Raw genomic sequence first — 19,194 nt, 5'->3', positions numbered from 1 at the left:
TTATCTATACACCGTGATTGTATGAGTAGGACTTTAACATGGTGGTACTGTATTCGTAATTTGTATAAATCTAAGTATGTGTTATGTATAGGCAGACAAAGTATGTCCGGCTGAATTTGATAAAAATGTAATCTTTTTTTCATACCACTTTATATATACTTTTAAAATATTTTATATTTCGCCTTTCTTTATCAAATTTATGTAGCCATTTTTATTTAGAAAGCTTACTACTTTTCTTATTCTTTCATCCACCTGCAATAAATAACGTCCCAAGCAGTACTTGAATATTAATGTTTTTCACAGAAAGATTTTCTTCTTCGTGTATACAGTAGTATATTATACTATATACACCAAACTCAGGTATAATAATATTCAGTGAGCTGACCTCGTTGAGGGAAACCGTCCATAGGGACGAATATAATACACTATATACATCTATCTGTTTTAACCGACTATAATATATATAAATTGTACTCATAAGATTTTCTACCGTGTTTATATTAAGTATGTATATAAGTTTTAGTACAAAAACAATTAGACTTAAACTACTTATTGACATCTGTCTACTTTTGGATGTACACATTTAATCGCTTATTAATAAGAACAAAATAGGTCTATCAAAATATTATAACATTGAAGTCATGATGAAATTGTTTACTAAATAAATAGGTATAAAATATCTTATGTCTCAAAACAAATATTTTTTGGAGTGTTTCGGTGAATCTTAAACTGTAGAGAGTTCACCATTGTAAGCAAACATTTTATTATAATCTATAATTTTTATTTAATTATATTATTCCGTATTCGTTTAAGATTATTGATTAAAGAATTAAAATAGATAAATTATAATGATAAAAACCTTTTATAAATCCTTAGTACCATTTTTTAAAATATATATTTGAACTTAAAGACGCTATAATCAAAAAAAAAAAAAGAAGGAAATCATGAAAACTTGAAAAACAATGAATCTACAAACGTGTAATGAATTATAATATTTTCGGTCATATCAGATTTGTTCAACAGATAAAAAATACATCACTTCTATTATTGTTATTATATATAAGAGATTTATGAATAAACCTTTAGGGATATCTATTTATCAAAATACATTTTGAAATTGCTTAACGTATCTGTCGGCCTCACACTCACCAATTTTATCGCAGAATGTGTATTTATTTTTTGTCATAATCATATAACTATTTGTATAAATTACCAACGTGGTTCTGGCTACATTATATTTTTATTTTAGAATTATACAGTATAGGCAATGGGCATCACTAAAACTAAAGTGTTTCTTTTGTACTTTGGTATGTATTATTAAAATAAACATAACACTGAACAACATATCACGAGGAAACACATCCTTATAAATATTGCCATAACCAAAAAAAACATTTCAAGTACCAAATTAGATATATTTTAATTTAATTTTTGTTATTTCAAATAAATATTTAAGTAGATATTTGAAAATTTTATTTAATTTATTTTACATAAATGGTGCCCTGGTGTAATAAAACAGTAAAATATTTAATTTTAATTTTTTACTCTTTATATAAAACAATGTAAAAATATAACATAAAAATGATCAAACTGTCGTCAACAACAAGTATTGCCTGGCACTTATGGTAACAATATTTTGAGCTAATATTTGTTTAATACAATATACCTAACTGTCGGTATATTATTTTAGTTCTACTTTTATAAAATATATTGAAAATTTTGATTAAAATCGTTACTATAATTGTGCTCATAAATATATATATGTTCAAAAAATATACATTTTACATATTTTTCTTGAACTGGATTTTAATTTTATTGTAATATTTCAGTTTTTACTGGGTGTGATATAAAGGTAAATAATATTATGTGTAATAGTGAAATTACTATTAGGTAATTTTTAGACGAAATAAGTATAATTTATTATGAGTCTTATACACTAAAATAAAAAGGGCACTGAATCATTTGTTAAAACTGCATTTGGTTACAATACGCGTGTTATTTCATTGTATGTGTGTATTTATCAATTTATGTACCTAAAACGTTTTCCTAAGCCAGGGATAATAAAATAATGTACAGAAATTAAAAAAAATCATATTAACTTACAGTAGTAGCAGGGCGTTAATTATTTTTCTACATAACCGTTGTTTTTTTTTTATAACGTGCTACAAGATTTTTCAAACCCTCGTTAAAAGAGTCTGTAATTTCTGATTTGGAGGTACCAGTCTGTCTGTTGATGAAGACTTTAATTTCACTTCTAATCGTTCTTTTTTTTGCTTAATCATCGCAATATTAAGAACAATTATAAACAAAACGAAATGAACGATTTTGATATCAAAAAGTATTGTACTTATTTGTACTGTAGTAATTGTAACTATTTTTCATTGTAAATTAATATGTCATAACTGTGATCCATAATCCTATTTATAATTAGTGATTAATTAAGTCTAAGCTTATTATATAGCTCTATAGACATATCATTTTTTAAAAGCTTACTGCATCTGACGACAATTGAAAAAATGCTTTGACATGTTCGACTTTTAATATTTTTTCTATACAATTCAATGTACTAGGTGATTCACCAAGCATGTTCATCCCATTTTTCATTTAATAATGAATTCATTTTAAATTGCGGTTTTTGGAATTTTTAAGTAAAATAATAGGATCATACGTTTTTCATATGTGCACTAAGATTATTTTATAGTAATTATAAAGTTACTAGGTTATATTATAATGCAGTATCAACGTTTTTCATTCTGAATTGTTAAGTAGATGATTTTTGAAAATTTTGATGTATCGAAAATTAAAACTAGTTTCTGAGGTTCTTAAAATGTATATACTATTATACTAAGGATTCTTAAAAACAAGCTTACAAAAATATAAAATGGGTATACAATTGGATCTAGTATTTATTATAATTCGTCAACTTTCCAAATTAAAAATTGTTAATATGTTTATAATTTTCAATTGATTATATAACCTAATTATTTCAAACCTATTATCCTTAGTACCTACTAAAAATTAAATTTAAAATATAATTAGAAATAATTATAATTTGATAAATTTATGATTAAAGTTAATATAATTTAAGTGAACACCAAGTTTCATAAAGTTTATTGTAATTAAAATGTATTTTTCTTACATTTTATTCTTGGTGACAATTTCTATCTCATAATCATAATCAGAATAATTTTAAAAAAATACTATTAGGTATTTTTTTTTAAGAAGCTTTAAAATTTAAAATGAGCAGAGTTAAATGTAAATGATAACCAGTAAAAGTTGAGGTCTAATACACTTTAACTTTAAATGCTTATTAATAAACACTGTTTAATGTTTGTTTAATATCTGATGTTACAAGATATACATTTTTAGAAAAGTATAATATAGGTATAATTTAGTATTAAAATATTAAAACAATATTTTTCGGTTATAAATATTTTCAAATTATATTTGTTGTATATTACAATAGTAAAACCCATATCGTTAATAATAATAAAATAAGTTTTCTGTTATCAATTTTAATAATTAATATCTATGACATTTTTATTTGGTAATAACTAGTTTCGGTATGATGTACGTATGTCAACGATTTTCAAGAATATAGTATGCCTTTCAAAAATTAAAATGAGTCACCAAAATTATACGCGTGCATAATATTACTTTCAACGTTTGTGACTGCATATTAATTATATGCAGCTTTATTTGTATTTGCAGCGGCCTTACTTGCTTAGACTTAGTTAAGTATCTACGTCCAACATAATTTAATAATGTAACGTGTACCTACTGTGATGGATATTTTTCTTATAATTATTACTAAAATATTTTATATATTATATGGTCGTTGTCGTCTTGTTTTTCCCATTGACTCGACCGTTTTCTTTAGTCTGTGAAATCGAATTACTAACAATACTTACGTTATTTTTTCCTGATAAAAAGCACGCATTATTTGTTAACTTAGAGGTTTCATGAAATATTTTTGCTATCAACTCAAACTGTGTAATATTTATATAATCTTGTTGTTAGATAAAGACAGCAAAAAAAATATTCTTTGGATCGTTATCTCTATAGGACCATAATAATTTGATCTTATTTAGTCATACTTGCTATGGTATTATAAAAATGGACCTCTTTTAACGTTGGCCGCCTGCGGGCCTTTTCCCTAAAATCCACCAATGGATCATTCGGGTTTGATTATGATTTTATGTGAACGTATAAGTATAATTATTATCGATTAATAATAATTATTCTTATCGATTTCATAATATTATTGAAAACGTAATGTATTGTGTTTGAATATTGTATGACACTGTTATATTATATTTTTGGATGAGTGACGGTTTTTTTTCTTTTTGAATATCAATCAACGAATAATTATTTTAAACTTATTGGTCGTAGTAAAAGGTCGCATGCCTGTAAAAACATGTTGCAATTGAGTAAGGTATATAGAATTATATAAAAAAAATTAGTCAGAGTAAAGGACCTACTCTGTACATTACCTGTATAAAAATATACATTATAGTGGTAATACTTTTTAGATTTTTTGTATTAAACTATAATATAATACAGAAATTGACGATTCCGCGCAGAAGAGAAATTGTAACTATTTTTTTTTTAACCACGGCATTAAGAAGTTATTTTATAAAACAATATTGAAACTTATGATAAATACACATATTTTATTGGGCTCGTTGGTACCTATATTTTATTACTGCGAGAAATAATTATATTATTTCGTTGTATTAATATTTGATAAAAAAACAAATTTAATTTAAAAAGTTTATTTTCTTGAAGGCACTTAATATTATCTTTATTCTTTTCAGCTTAAATGTGTTGGTTATTAAAATAAAAAAATATTGCATTAAAAGTAATAACTTACATGAAAATATTATATAGTATGAAATTCCATTCATAATAAACTCTAACCGCTTTATATTATAGTGGAAATTAAATATATATTTCACTTTATAGAATGAAAACTTTTAGCTTGAGAAAAAAAACAGATAAACATTTTAAATTTTCTTGTACGGATTGGGAATAAACAATATTAGGCTGTGAGCTTAGATGATCACTCAAAAGTTTCATGTCATGACACTATACACCGGTCGACAAATACATTTTTGTATTATGTGTATTTCAATATTGGACCAGTGTGTGTACTTAAAACTATAAAATTGTGATTGAACAGTTGAATAAAGGTAACAATATGTTGCTGTATAATAGGTTACATTTTAAATAATATATAATAGTATGAAATAAATCACAGAAACATAAGTAACATATAATATAAATAATCTACAGCCCTTCTGGCTCAAACAATGTATAAAAAGCAATAATAATAAAAAATGGTATAGCTACTCACAATTTATGTCGGTGCGTAGACTGGCCAGCTGCTACCTATACCTAAAGTAAAAAAAGAATGTAAAACTCTGGTTATAAGACCCGGTATAATATTATGTATAAAAGTATATAATTATTGCGTATAATAAGAAACCAACAATGGTGATCAGAGCACACGAATGTATTATAAAATAAAGAAAAATTTAGTAACGAATAGAGCACACGAATTACAAATTTTAAATTATTTAGTGACATGTATAATTTTATAATAACCAAAATGGCAATTGATATATAAGATGTAATAATAAGTGGTAGTTCATATTTAATAATTAAATTTAATAAAGTAGAGAACAGTTACTCAATACTTGAGCAAATATGATAAATGTAATATAATATTAACTACAGCCGCTGCGCATATGTTTGCACTATATATACGTATACGTATATATATTTAAATTTTAAATAATACAAATTTGGCGATTAACATAAATTGAATTATTATAAAAAATGTGGTGATTCATGTTCACGAAATAATAAAAATTGATAAAAACAATTATCAAATGTGACAAAAAAAATAATTCACAAATTTACACGCAAAGAAGGATGGAAAAATATACGTGTTTACCATTTGCGGGTTGACTATCAAAACGATACTAATTATTATTAATGTAATATAAGAACATTATTATGATAATATTTATGCAAAATAAAAATAATTTACAGAGACCCTAGATTTTACATGTTAATAATGTATAATTGTGTATGTGTGTGTATTGGCTAGTCGAAGGCTAATCGTGTTATTCGCTTTAACGTGATTATGCATCATCCTTTATTTTGTGGCGTCAACTACCCGCGTGTACCTTAATTGTTTAAACTTCAGAATGGGGAAACCAGTGGCGCTGATGTCATCTGAAATACTTATAACAAATATCAATATGTTAGGTAGTATACTTAGAGCTGGCGCTAGAATTTTTGGGTTCTTTATTTGAAATGTAATTCCTCTATTCCTTCCATATTTTAAATGCGAAGATCTTTTTGTCTTAATAACGAACATATTGTTTAGTAGAAACTCGAACTCTTTTAAAAATTGTTTTCCTAGTCAATATATGATATTATTTGAATTATTTTTAGATACAAAAGTATATTTATGAGTATGTGCATATGTCAAAACATTCTGACAGAGTTCACAATAGCTTTTTTTTTTTAAACTTTTTTTTTAACTCTTGAGTTCATGATGTTGGTCTTCTCAGAAGCCTAGAAGTTTAATATAATATAATATTTACGATACTAATACATATTAAATTTGAAATAAATGAAATAAATAAAAATGCTCAAGTTTAATTTTAATGCATACAAATACTTATAAATAATTAACGATTAAAATATAATTTAAATTAGTTAAATTGTTTTTTCTTGCTTTTTGTGTTTGCAACTATAATATGTTAAATGATACGATTGTAATCTAATGTTTCTTAATGTACACTACTCGTAAACCATTGAAAAGCAATGCCCACCACTTAGAAATGAATACAAACTTGTTAATAATTTCCTTTATTTATTATTTAAAAAATTCTTTATTTTCACACCTTTGTCGATGAATATTACTCAACACTAAATTATACTATTATAATATTTTATTTATATATACCAATATATTATAATGAGTTGATCGAACTTAATATTGGTCAACAAAATACATAAACAACGAAATTAATATCAATGTAATTAGTGCCCAAAAAGATGTATTAAGAGGACTTTATACCCGTATGTGTTGTCTCTGTCTTACTAATGTAGATCATAGCAAATTTTCGTTCATCAGAACACATTTTGTGATGTTAGCTTTAATATTAGAGTAAATTTACTTATTTTCAAATTTAAGGGTAAAAAATAGACAATGACATATGATTTTATTGATATTATAATTTTACAGTGAGTTATGAACATTTAAAGTTGTAATATTTTACATAGCTATTACTCACTTAAATTTAAATAATAATATCAATAAAAGCATATGTCACTGTCTAGATAATATTCTTATCTTTAAATTTTATGAAAGGTAAAATTACTCTAATATTAAATCTAACATCACAAAATGTATTCTGCTGAACGAAAATTTGTTATGATGTACGTTAGTAAGACAGAGACAACAAATGCGGGTATAACGTCCTCTTAAATGTGTGATATTTAATGAATTTTTAATTATTATTAATTATTTTAATATAAAATTAATCTATACAATTGTCATTAAATTAATTTATTTAGACACCTATAAACATGATAATTAATTTACAAATTAATAAATGTTTGTATGTGCACGTGTATTAGCATTGCATTCATGTACAAAATTATGTACAATCATTATAAGTATTTAATTATATTTAATCGCTCTTTTTCGTAAATTTTATCGAAGTACTTTACTTACTCGGTGATCGATAATGCTATGTATCCAAACTACCTAGGAAATCAGCGTTTTATAGATAATATTTTTACTTTATCCAATATTTTCAGATACTTTAATTATTTAACTGAAATCAAAATATATAATGTATGTCTTAAATCATGCATGTATATTTGTATTAGATACGTGCATTCAACAAAGCGATCTGTTACTTCATTAGGTACTTCGAGTTTGCAGAGCGCCTGAGAAATGTGGATAGGGAGTTGACGATAATCACGCTCAAAGTTGCTGAGCGTGAAAAAAAATTTGATGTGAAAAGTTAGACGGGACCCGGATACGAGACAGACGAGAAACGTACTTATAATTTATATTATACATAGGATTCGTTTAGCCTTTATTTTTATCAATTTATGTGTTTACGCACTATGTATATATTATAATATGTATGTATATATATATATTATATATATATATTTAGACTTTCAAGCTATATTTAAATGTAAAAACGAGCAAGATAATAATTTAATACTCGATAAGTGTATTGTGTATATAATGAGTTTTATCGTAGGACGTTTGAAAACAATTTACCATTTCTGTTATCTACCTTTATAATCTATATATTTTATCATTGGCTGCTGCAGTTGTTTGGCGTCCGCCACGAGTATATAAGCTCGTTGGTGATTAATTGTTTTATTATATTTACGAAAACAGTTGACATATATATATTATATAAGAATAAAATATTCTCATCAATTTTAAGTCTAAAGAAACTTTCGGATTTGCCACCTATACCCATACTGTTTTAAATATTAATGCATGGTGATACCGCGACGCATAATGTGTTATACGTATATATTGCGGGTCTAACTAAATATGTATACGTACACTCTATTCATTAATCACTTGTACAGGACTTTTGGGTGTTGCTTTTCGATATTTAAAGTTTATACTTTATATTTTATACTTTATACTGAAATGATCTTATTAATTTTATTTTTGTTGAACCTTTTTTTTTTGTAGGTACGTAAATATATGTATAAATACGATAAAAACGCGCTGTATTTTTGTGTAAATATGTAAAAAAAAAGGAATTATTAGTGAAGTAAATATACGTCGGTTTACGTAAGAAATACATATATAGTATTCAGTCAGCCAATAAAAATAAATTATTGGGCATTTAATATTGCTTTTTGTTACATATTTTTAAGTTAGTTATTACTAATTCATTATTTATAGTTAGTTATTTTTGTTTATAATATTATTTTGGTTTTATCATATGAGATGGAATAACCAATAATTGACCTTATACGTACATGTTTACTAGTTACATAAACAATAATAATATTTAATGATTTTGTTTTCTTGATTGATTTCATATTTTCACGTGCTGATTTAATTCATACCATAAATAATATATTTTAAGTCTGGTGTTTACGCGATACGCTCCATATACCAAATATCAGTGACTCTTGCTTGTACCCATAGCATGTTTGTCATATTTTTATGTAAAAATGTTGGCAAATGATTATCGTTTAATAATGTATACTTACATATCTTCAGAAATTATGTTTTTTTATTAATTTATTTACATAATTTTATTGTATGCAGAATATAGTTTAGACTTCTAGAGCAATTTTGGTGGACCGCAATATTAGGTTTATGTATATATTATATATATATAGAGAGAGCGCGTTGGTTGGTACTAAATTCGTAAATCGTCAGAAGACCTCATACTTTCAAAAGGGCAGTCGAATAACGCGGATAATATTATGTAAGGTGCGCACGTTTCGTTTGTCGTCCGTGTGGCTGTTATATACAGAATGATGATTTACCAAGCATGCAGCTTGTTCACTCCCAATTTTCCTTGAATATAATAAATTTATTAGAATTCTGATTTTTGTAAGTTTTACATACAAGCTTATATTTTCAAATACTTATATCTTTTTATACTTTTTAAGGAGTATTCTTTGGCGATATCACCATATTTAAAAAAAAAAGAATAGTTATATTATTTTTATAATAAATTAGCAATTACTAATCAGATAATTTTTTTGAAAATGTTTTATTTAAATCAATATTTCAACGAGTAGTTTCTCAGTTATTAAAATATGTATACTAAGGATAATAACCATTAAAAATGGTTTTACAAAATTATAAAATGTATTTAAATGTCATTTTTATAGTATTAATTTATTATACTTTATTAAATACTAAATCTTGATAGCTTAATATTAATTACTATAATTATAGTCCCAGTAATCTCATTTCTTCTAATCCTATTATCATGGATTTATATATTAGCCCAAGTTAAATAACATAAAATACTCGTTCGAATTTGGATTTGGATACATTAATATTATTAAATATCACCTGTTTCATAATTAATGGTAAAAATAATAATGGTTCTAATTTAAAAAAAAATTGTTTTTATCACCATATGACACTTTTTTTAAATCTAAGTCATTGAAAATATGGATCTTAAAAATGTAAAAATTTAGAATTTAAACAAATTCAATATTAAAATTAAAAAATGGATATGAGTGGAAATGAGAATTCTGGAGGGAATCACCTTGTATATTATGTACGATCGAAAAATGCAGGTAATCGGTAGCTGCAGCGCGAGATAAAAATTTGTTACGATTTTGTAGAACATGCGATTATAATATAGTAGTTTCGTGGATGATAGGAGGGGGCTGGACATGTCTGACGTCGTATACTGCTGCATTTGGGCTTAATGACGAAACCTGCCGGAAAGGACGGTCAAAATTGCTTGCGTGCCAAAAGTTTGCGTGTTTAATTAAAACGGCTGATATCTTGCCGGACCTGCCTAAACCTAAATTTTGTTTGCATAAACTTAAGCTTTAATCTTTTGAAGTGAACAATTATTTATGTTTGTACGCGTAGTCTGCTGTTGCTCGTTAAACATATTATACTGTAGTGTGGTCGGGGCGTGCATGTGCTAAATGTATCGTTGTCTGCAGCTGTTATAATAATGTATACGATATATAACTCTATAAAGTATACGCGTTGTATGACATAATAATAATAATAATAATAATCATGTTTGTGACATAGTGATGGTCAAATTTAATAGGTTAACGAATAATTATAAAAATCAATTTTCGTCGAGTCAAATGTTGAAAAATGAATCTGACACTGAAGACAATAAATTATTATTTATAATCTTATAGTTCGGAATACGACGCATTTTAGGTATATAAATAGGCATATTATATACGAAATATATAATATTTATGAATTGAAAAATTCGGATAAAACTCGAAATACATTAAAAAAAAATGTCCAAGTATAAAATAATTCTATGTGTTAATATCTGATAAATAAATTATTATTTTTAAACACGTGGTATTATGTATAAATATATTTTTTTCATTGATCTTTAAAGTAATTAATAAACTTAACGATGGATAAAATTAATTTTGTCTCAGCTTTTTTTTTTTTTAAGACCGATATAAAAAAAGTACTTAATTAATTAATAATTATATATTTTTTTATTTCCATTATTAAAAACTTTCAACAATACAAAAAACATTTTTTATTATCAATAATTGTGTTAAGTTTTGCGTGACACTTATTGTTTTTTAATGTATCTATGTTTATTGAACGATTAAATTAACTAGAAAAAAGAGAAAATATTCCATCAAATAGGCGTATAACTATGATGAATACATATATAAAATCTATAGTTTATTATTTCAAAAATTTAATAAATCATTATCAATAACAATTTTTAAATTAAAGATGCTAATATTTGTATGCTTATGGCTTATTACCTTTATTAAATAATTTACATTGTATGATATTTTTATGGCACAATTCTTTTTTTATCTTTCTATATAATACGTATTATATGAAGGTGGGATATTATTTTTTAAAATATTCTCAACAGTAATAATCATTAATAATAAGTAATCAGTATAATAATCATTATTATAGGGATTGCATAATTGTGGTTACACGGCGTTTTGAATAGGCATTTCGGGTACACTAGTGTCGTGAGTTCATTATATTATTAATAATTATAGTAAACACTTATTATAATAATAATATTATTGTTGTCAAAAATGATAAGATAAAATATTATTTATATAATCATATACTTATAATTAAATATAAATTATTGTCATCCATGCATAAATATATGTATATAGATATGTACATGTTAATAGTATATTTTTATATATAATATTATAAACATTAAAATATTAATAATAATTATATATTACTAATAATTATTTAAAGCTGTTTTTATTTTTATTTATTCACGGGTTTTAGTCATCTGTACTGAGATAACAGTTATTTCTGTAATTATGTTGCACTTTAGCCTTATTTATATACATTCGTCTCGGGTGATTTGAGGACAAATTACTTACTCACTGGATTTCCACGTTTACCTACGACTAGGCAACTCATCTAGTCATCTGCCATATTTCTATAGTTCTGAAATAATACTGTACCCCAAGTCCCAAAAATGTATAAAAAGAATTACGAGATGTAAGATCTTAATTTTCTTGAAAGGTGTGATTATTTTTTCGATATCCTTGAACTTGAATTAAATTTAACTACTCTAAAATTTAAAATTAACCAATATCGAGTGTTATTTGGTATGAATATTTTTTCTTGATTATTAATACTCAAAATTGCAGTCAACCATAATTAAAAGTAACCAGAAACCATAAAATAATATATGACAAATACAAAAATCACCCACATTTAATAAACCATGAAGTAATGAAATGTAATGAACGTACCGAAAAATCTACATATAGGAACACATTCATCCGTAGTGATATAATTTGTTTATAATCGTAAGACGAAAATAAGTAGTATTATAAAATATTTACTTATAATATACCGCACACTGCTCAGTAACAACATTAGGTTCTGCCATGAAAACAATTAGCGAGAAGAGAAATAACGCTCCCCAGAATAAAGCGTAATGCTATTTATCTTGTGTATACAGATGAAGAGCAAATGATGCATTTGTTTTTGACCTATACACCAAAACCACTTAAAAAATAAATGCGAATTTTCGACAAAATCGTTTACAGATTTAAGTCTAATGAAAATAATTTATGCGTGATGTATAATTATATATATATATATAATTTATATTCATTTTCATCTAGTCTCATCCTAATATTTTTATTTTATTTACGATTTGATGGTATACCTTTTCACACTTACGGGGAGGGGGGAGTTATACAAATTCCAAAAATATTCATACACATATAAACATCTAATATTTCCAAACGTTTTACCTTTTATATTACTACGAAAAAGAAAATACAGAAATATAATTTCAAATCACAATAATTCCTTTTTTTTGTAGAATATAACATACAGAGTGATTTACCAAAGACACCCATCCCCTTTTTTTCTTTAATAATAGAGTTATTCAAATTTTGATTCTTGTAATTTTTAAATACACTCGAAGACCATGTTTTAGAATATTTAAGATTTTTTTACCATTTAAAGACCGTACCGTTCAATGGTGTTACAAACTTCTGTGTTTCAAATGGAAACCTCATCCTTTCTGTAAAATTTAATAACTCACAAATCTCTCTTTCGGATTGCAATTTAGATATATACAATTTTATTTAAAAAAATCTGCTGAAAAATTTAGAAAAAAATAAAAGTTTGTAGTTTGTATTGTATCATTTTTTGACATATCTGAATTTTTTATGTTAAATTTGCTACTTTTAGAACAAATGTTACCATATACAGCGAAACCATATCGAGTTTTTTCAGTAGTTATTATAAATCGATTGAGTTGTTTAGTATTGTTTACCTTCAACGCGGTAGTACGTAAATACTGAATATGTATACAATGTAAAAATGTATACAATATTTATATATTTTCGATGAATTTCTAGATTATAGTTTTGAATCATAAGTTAGTGGTGAAGCTTAAATCTTTAGACTGGAGAAGTTGAAAAATAAATAATTCAGGCATGATGAATATATTGTCGATAAAAATTAACTTGTTTGTAATTTATTTCTGTTGATAGCAATATTAGTCAAAATCATTTTTTATTTAATTTCTATCAGTTAAAATTAAATATTTCTTCACACATAAATGCATTTTAACGTAATCCTAGACTAATTTGTGGAATTCTAACTAATAGTCAATGTTATTGAATACCGATACAAGCTGCAATTTGTTAAGTAAATATATATGTTCAATAAACTTTCGTGTGTTTAACTTTGTTTATTTAGTTCAATTTAAATTTGGTTTTAAACAAAAATTATTTATTTTTATTAAAACGTTGATTATTTTTATATTTGATATTATTAACCAAATCAAATTTAATAATTATCTTCCTGTGGTATTTGCCTTTTGTAGCAAATTTATTTTAAATTATATTTAGGCTTTCAATAAGTATAGAATTTGTGACATAAAATTAGCTGGTTTTCTATTAAATATAATTTATTAATAACTGTAAATTCGCTTAAATAGGAATAACAGTGACAATAAAGGATATTCAAAAATCTCAATTTTAAAGTTTTCAATTATTGTTTAATTAAAAAAAAAAGAATGTCTTAATTGATTCTTTTATACATTGTTTGATGACAGTAATTAATAATAAGATATATTATTATTTGAAAAACATAATAACTTTATAAATATTATAATTATAAAAATCGTTTAACATTTTTTTGTCACACAGTAGTACAGTACCTACATAGGCGCAACTAGAACTCTATTTCTGGGTAGGCTAAATTGATATTAGCGACCCGTGGGGCTTTGCCCCTACACCACTAGTATTGATTATTAACACTAACACAAAAAATTGAGCGGGCTAACCCAAGCCCCCTCCCCCCCTAGTTGCGCTTATGAGTTCCTACCTACTTGCAAAAAAAAACATATAATAAAAATTGAGGTTAGTTTTAGTTACCAATAAAAGTAAAATAATAATAAGTGATAATGGTAACCCTAATATATCACAATAAGAAAAAATATATAGAACCTGAGTAATAATATTGACTCGATGTTTTCATTTGATTTAAATATATTACACACATATGATAATTATTCAATTTTGTACATTACCTATATAAATGAAAACGCTTTGTTGGTTACATATATTAGATATTAGCACTCAGTAATTACTTTTATGATAATAATAAAGATTTATTTGATATTTACTTTATTATACACAGTATAATGTCAGCTGGTAGAAAAAAAAATTGAACAACAATTTTTTTTGGTTACAAATTTCATATTCGGCCGAATTCAAGTTTAAAAAATATCAAGTATAATATACTTGACGTCACAAAATCTAATAAACGCTGATATAATTTAAATAAATCTGTTGTTTAATTTTCGTTTTAGAGTTTTTATTCGGGTTTCCACCGGAGATTCGATTAAAAAGCGTAGGGTTACGGCTGGGAATGCTTCTGGATTAACAAGATATATACGGGCGACATATTTTGCGAGTAGTATCATTAAAATAGTTTGGTACGTTATCTTAATATTTGGTATTTTTTTTTTCGTAACCACTGTGAGTGCAGCGAATTATTTTAACCGTGTCGATATTTCACAGTAATTATTTTTAGTAAACATTTAACGTAATGGAATTTATTCTAACGTACAATATATTGTAAAAGGTGATTTATTTATGAAGTTACGATGAAAACTATGTTTATTATATGGTTATATAAATAATATTTATCGTGATAGAATAATAATAACGCGAAGTAATCTATCATCAGTTCATGATCTATAACCGTGTATGTGTTTACTCAATTATCCTTTAAGATATATTATGATAGCAGTATCATGTGAATAAAATCACAATTTACAATTAAATCTAGTTTTTTAAAAAAATATAGTTCAAACAGTATTAATTGAAAAAACTTGAAACATTTCACTGTTACTTAAATTATAATTTTCTATATTTTATATAATTTTCAAAATATTTAGACTAATTTTAAGTTATTTAAAGGCGTAAAATTAATAGATTCAGGTGAAAATACTAGGTATCAAAAGCAATAACACTTTTATAATTATTGTATCTCCGTATACTCCAAAGACTTTATATTCTATTACTGTAGATTAATATTGGCCCAAAACATGATTGTTGGGACTATAGATTGTCTATCTTAGCCGGAGAATGTATTTTTATGATAAAATCGGTATCTTGCCTATTGCGTTAAGTGAGCAGCAGCAAATTCTTAAAGCCAATTGAAAACGCTCCCTAAAAGTATAACGTGCGTGGAATTATTCGATTTTTGTTTTCAATAATCATCGAGAAAGCTATCGTAGGTTTAGTATGATATATCATAACTGTTTAAGTCGTTCAAGAATACGGGCTTTCCGTAAAAATCGATTATAATTTTATATATACCTACTACACTTTTATAGTATACTTGTATACTATACCTATATCGCATCATAGTCTTCCAACCTTATTTTTCGATTTCTTGAAGAATAGGTCACCGTGAACTTATATTTTACACCACCCCTGTTGAGGAGGGGGCGGGGTGAATGATAAAAATAACGAATACCCACGAGGCGCACCGCGAGAACTTATTTTGAAGCGTAGTTGGGAACATTTTTTGTGGTCGTCAAAAATACCCGGAGTGCGAGGTAGGTATTCGAAAATCAATTTTTGCGCTGTTGAAATCATTTTACAACTGTGTCGTGGGGACATGGCGCCGGTATACCATGGCGTTTTGTCTCGCAGTTGATACGATTAATAAACTTCTCTTGCACTATATCCAATTCATATCAAGGACACGAACAACTTAAATATAAAATCTACGATACAGTGGGTATAGTAAATTGATGCCGTAAGATTTAGTTACTAATATGTGTTACAAAAACTGGATGGCATAAAATAAAATAAATTATATTTTAAAATTAAAATATGTATTTAACATTAATATTAATATCGAAAAGATAATTATTATAGTATCTTATAATTATTTTTTCGTGATTGATTAGATACTCTTATTGTTTCTTTGTATACATTTTTGTGAGACTAGCTTCTATATAACGAACAAACAATTTGATGAGCTTCTTTTTGAATGTCGAAACAGTGCTAAACTGGTCAAACAATTTGATACCAAATTACACAAGAACATTCTTAAAGCTACGTAAATTAATAGAAAATTATTAATGTTTGTTTTAATTTTATAAGTTTATTCGTGTTTAACAATGATTTAGTCAAGGATTGTCGATAGATTTTATAATAGGTATCTGGAATTATTTGCATTACTTTTTAAAACTTTCATACAGAACTTTCTTATAGATTTGTGTGAATTTATTTACCACTTCACGTACGTTATGAAGCTTTTATGATAGTAAGAAGTTTTTCTTTTTTCCTTTATCATGTTCAGCTGTTGTATTGTCACAAATTAAACGAAATGTGATCATTTTAAAATTAATAAGAAAAGAAAATAAGGCAAAAAAAATGAATTTTCATACGTAAAAAAACTCCCCCCCATAAATCACCCGCATGCAATGTGGCTCATAATGTATACTGTATAATATTAGGTAAACCGGATAATTTATTTAACATATGACTCTCATTATTTCGAAAACTATTAACGTTTTAGAAAAGAATTTTTTTATATATCATTTTTGATGTTAAAAAAATTACATATAGTTTTTTAGATTCTTACTTTTCCAAATGAAAACCTGCATTTTTAATTTCTTATCTTAATGCAAAATTTTGTTTGCAGTACTTTATATATAAAAATTGAATTTTGGACCAGTAGCTTATGAGTTATAAGTACCTATTTAAAGTTTTGATGGACGGATTGGAGTGGTACACAGGGGTCTTAGCCTTCAAAATGTTGACCTACTACTTTGCGCATATAAATTTTAAATACTTTTAAACAAAAAATAAACTATAGTCTTACGAAATTTGATTTTTCTATATATCAAAATAGTTTGAATAATATTTTGCTTAGGAATAAGAAATTCAAATTTATGTTGTCTTGTAAAAGAGTTAAATACTTTAAAACCAATGACGATAAAAAAACATAAACATTTTTTCTTTCTTAAAATGTTGTTTTTAACGATTTAAAACAATGTAAAATAAATATTTTTAAAAACGTTAGTGTTTTATGAAATAACGAATATCCTATGAGTTAAGTTAAATGGATCATCCATTTATGGATTGTGTATTTCTCGTGGCGGTGTTATAATGATTTAAAAATATAAAGATATTATCCTTATGTATAAATTATAGTGGTTATAATAATATTATTTATTTATATCAGTTATAAAGGTGAATGAATAATAATAGATGTATAATATACAAACAGTGTAGACTTCAGCCGTGGATGACCTACTCAGAGTTCGGAATAACTCGACAGATATTTTAAAAAACTAGCCACAAATATATATCTTCAAGATTAAGGATGGTGACATACGTGTATATGTTATAGTGATTTATGTAAAAAATAATGTCAACTAACAACAGCTGGTTATCATTACATCCTTTATTATTATTCTGTGTTTACTTTATACATTTAGCTGGCAGTTGTACGAAACTTACTTCAAGTGTATAACATTATACTTTTAACGATGCCTTTGTCACTCTTATTTTTTTTTATACTAACTACGTAACATACACAAAAAACTTGTGATCTGTAATTAAAAAAAAAAATGACATCGCGTTAATAAGCGCTGTAGAAAATATGACAACAACGTCAGTCAGGTTAACACTGCAATAAAGTTATTATTTATTCAAAACATAATGATTATTTTTTTACATTCGTAAAAATAAATATATATATTCTATATACAAATCGTATACTATAAGATAATTCACCAAACATGATAAACCCCTAAAATTATAATTTTGTAATTAATTATGGTTCATGTATAATAAATACTATTTTAGATATTTTTAAAATAATTTTTAAGGACTATTATCTTTAATATAAACATACTATTAACTGAGAAACTATTATTAAGTATAACAACATTTTCAAAAAAATTATTCAATAAATAATTTACGGTAAAAAGGAGTATTTTTGTTTGAAAACATAAGTTTGTATTGCCACAGAACTCTCTTCAGTAGTACAAAAATTCTCAAGAATTTGAAAATATTAAAAATTCCAAAAATCAAAATTTAAATTAATTAATTATTATTTATTAAATTAAAAAAATAGATCCTCAAGTGGAATATGCTTAGTGATTACTCTGTATATTGTCAACGAGTATAGGAATTAAAATTTTTTATTTTTATTCATTTTTGAAGCATGTATTTATAATATATATTATATATACATAATTATTTATTAGTAATTTATCTGATAAAAAATTGAATCCTATTTTAAGTACAAGTTATGCGTTTGTTTGAGATAAATACTGTAAAATGATTTTATTTTACAATAAAAACAACGATTCATAGTGTACCGAATACTAGAGTAGTAATTATTAATTATATATTATTTAATTTTAAACTATGGTTAATCATTAC

At 25.2% G+C, this 19,194-nt stretch overlaps 1 protein-coding gene across 5 annotated transcripts in view; it reads left to right on the top strand.

Annotated features, from left to right (window-relative positions):
• Positions 1-19,194, top strand: part of LOC132929025 (uncharacterized) — a 162,188-nt gene that overhangs the window by 5,204 nt on the left and 137,790 nt on the right. The gene's annotated exons all lie outside the window — the stretch shown is intronic.

This window comes from Rhopalosiphum padi, chromosome 4, assembly GCF_020882245.1.
Source record: "Rhopalosiphum padi isolate XX-2018 chromosome 4, ASM2088224v1, whole genome shotgun sequence".
Taxonomy (NCBI): Eukaryota; Metazoa; Arthropoda; class Insecta; order Hemiptera; family Aphididae; genus Rhopalosiphum; species Rhopalosiphum padi.
The sequence above is the reverse complement of the archived record's forward strand: the minus strand, read 5'-3'. Positions and strand labels throughout refer to the sequence as shown.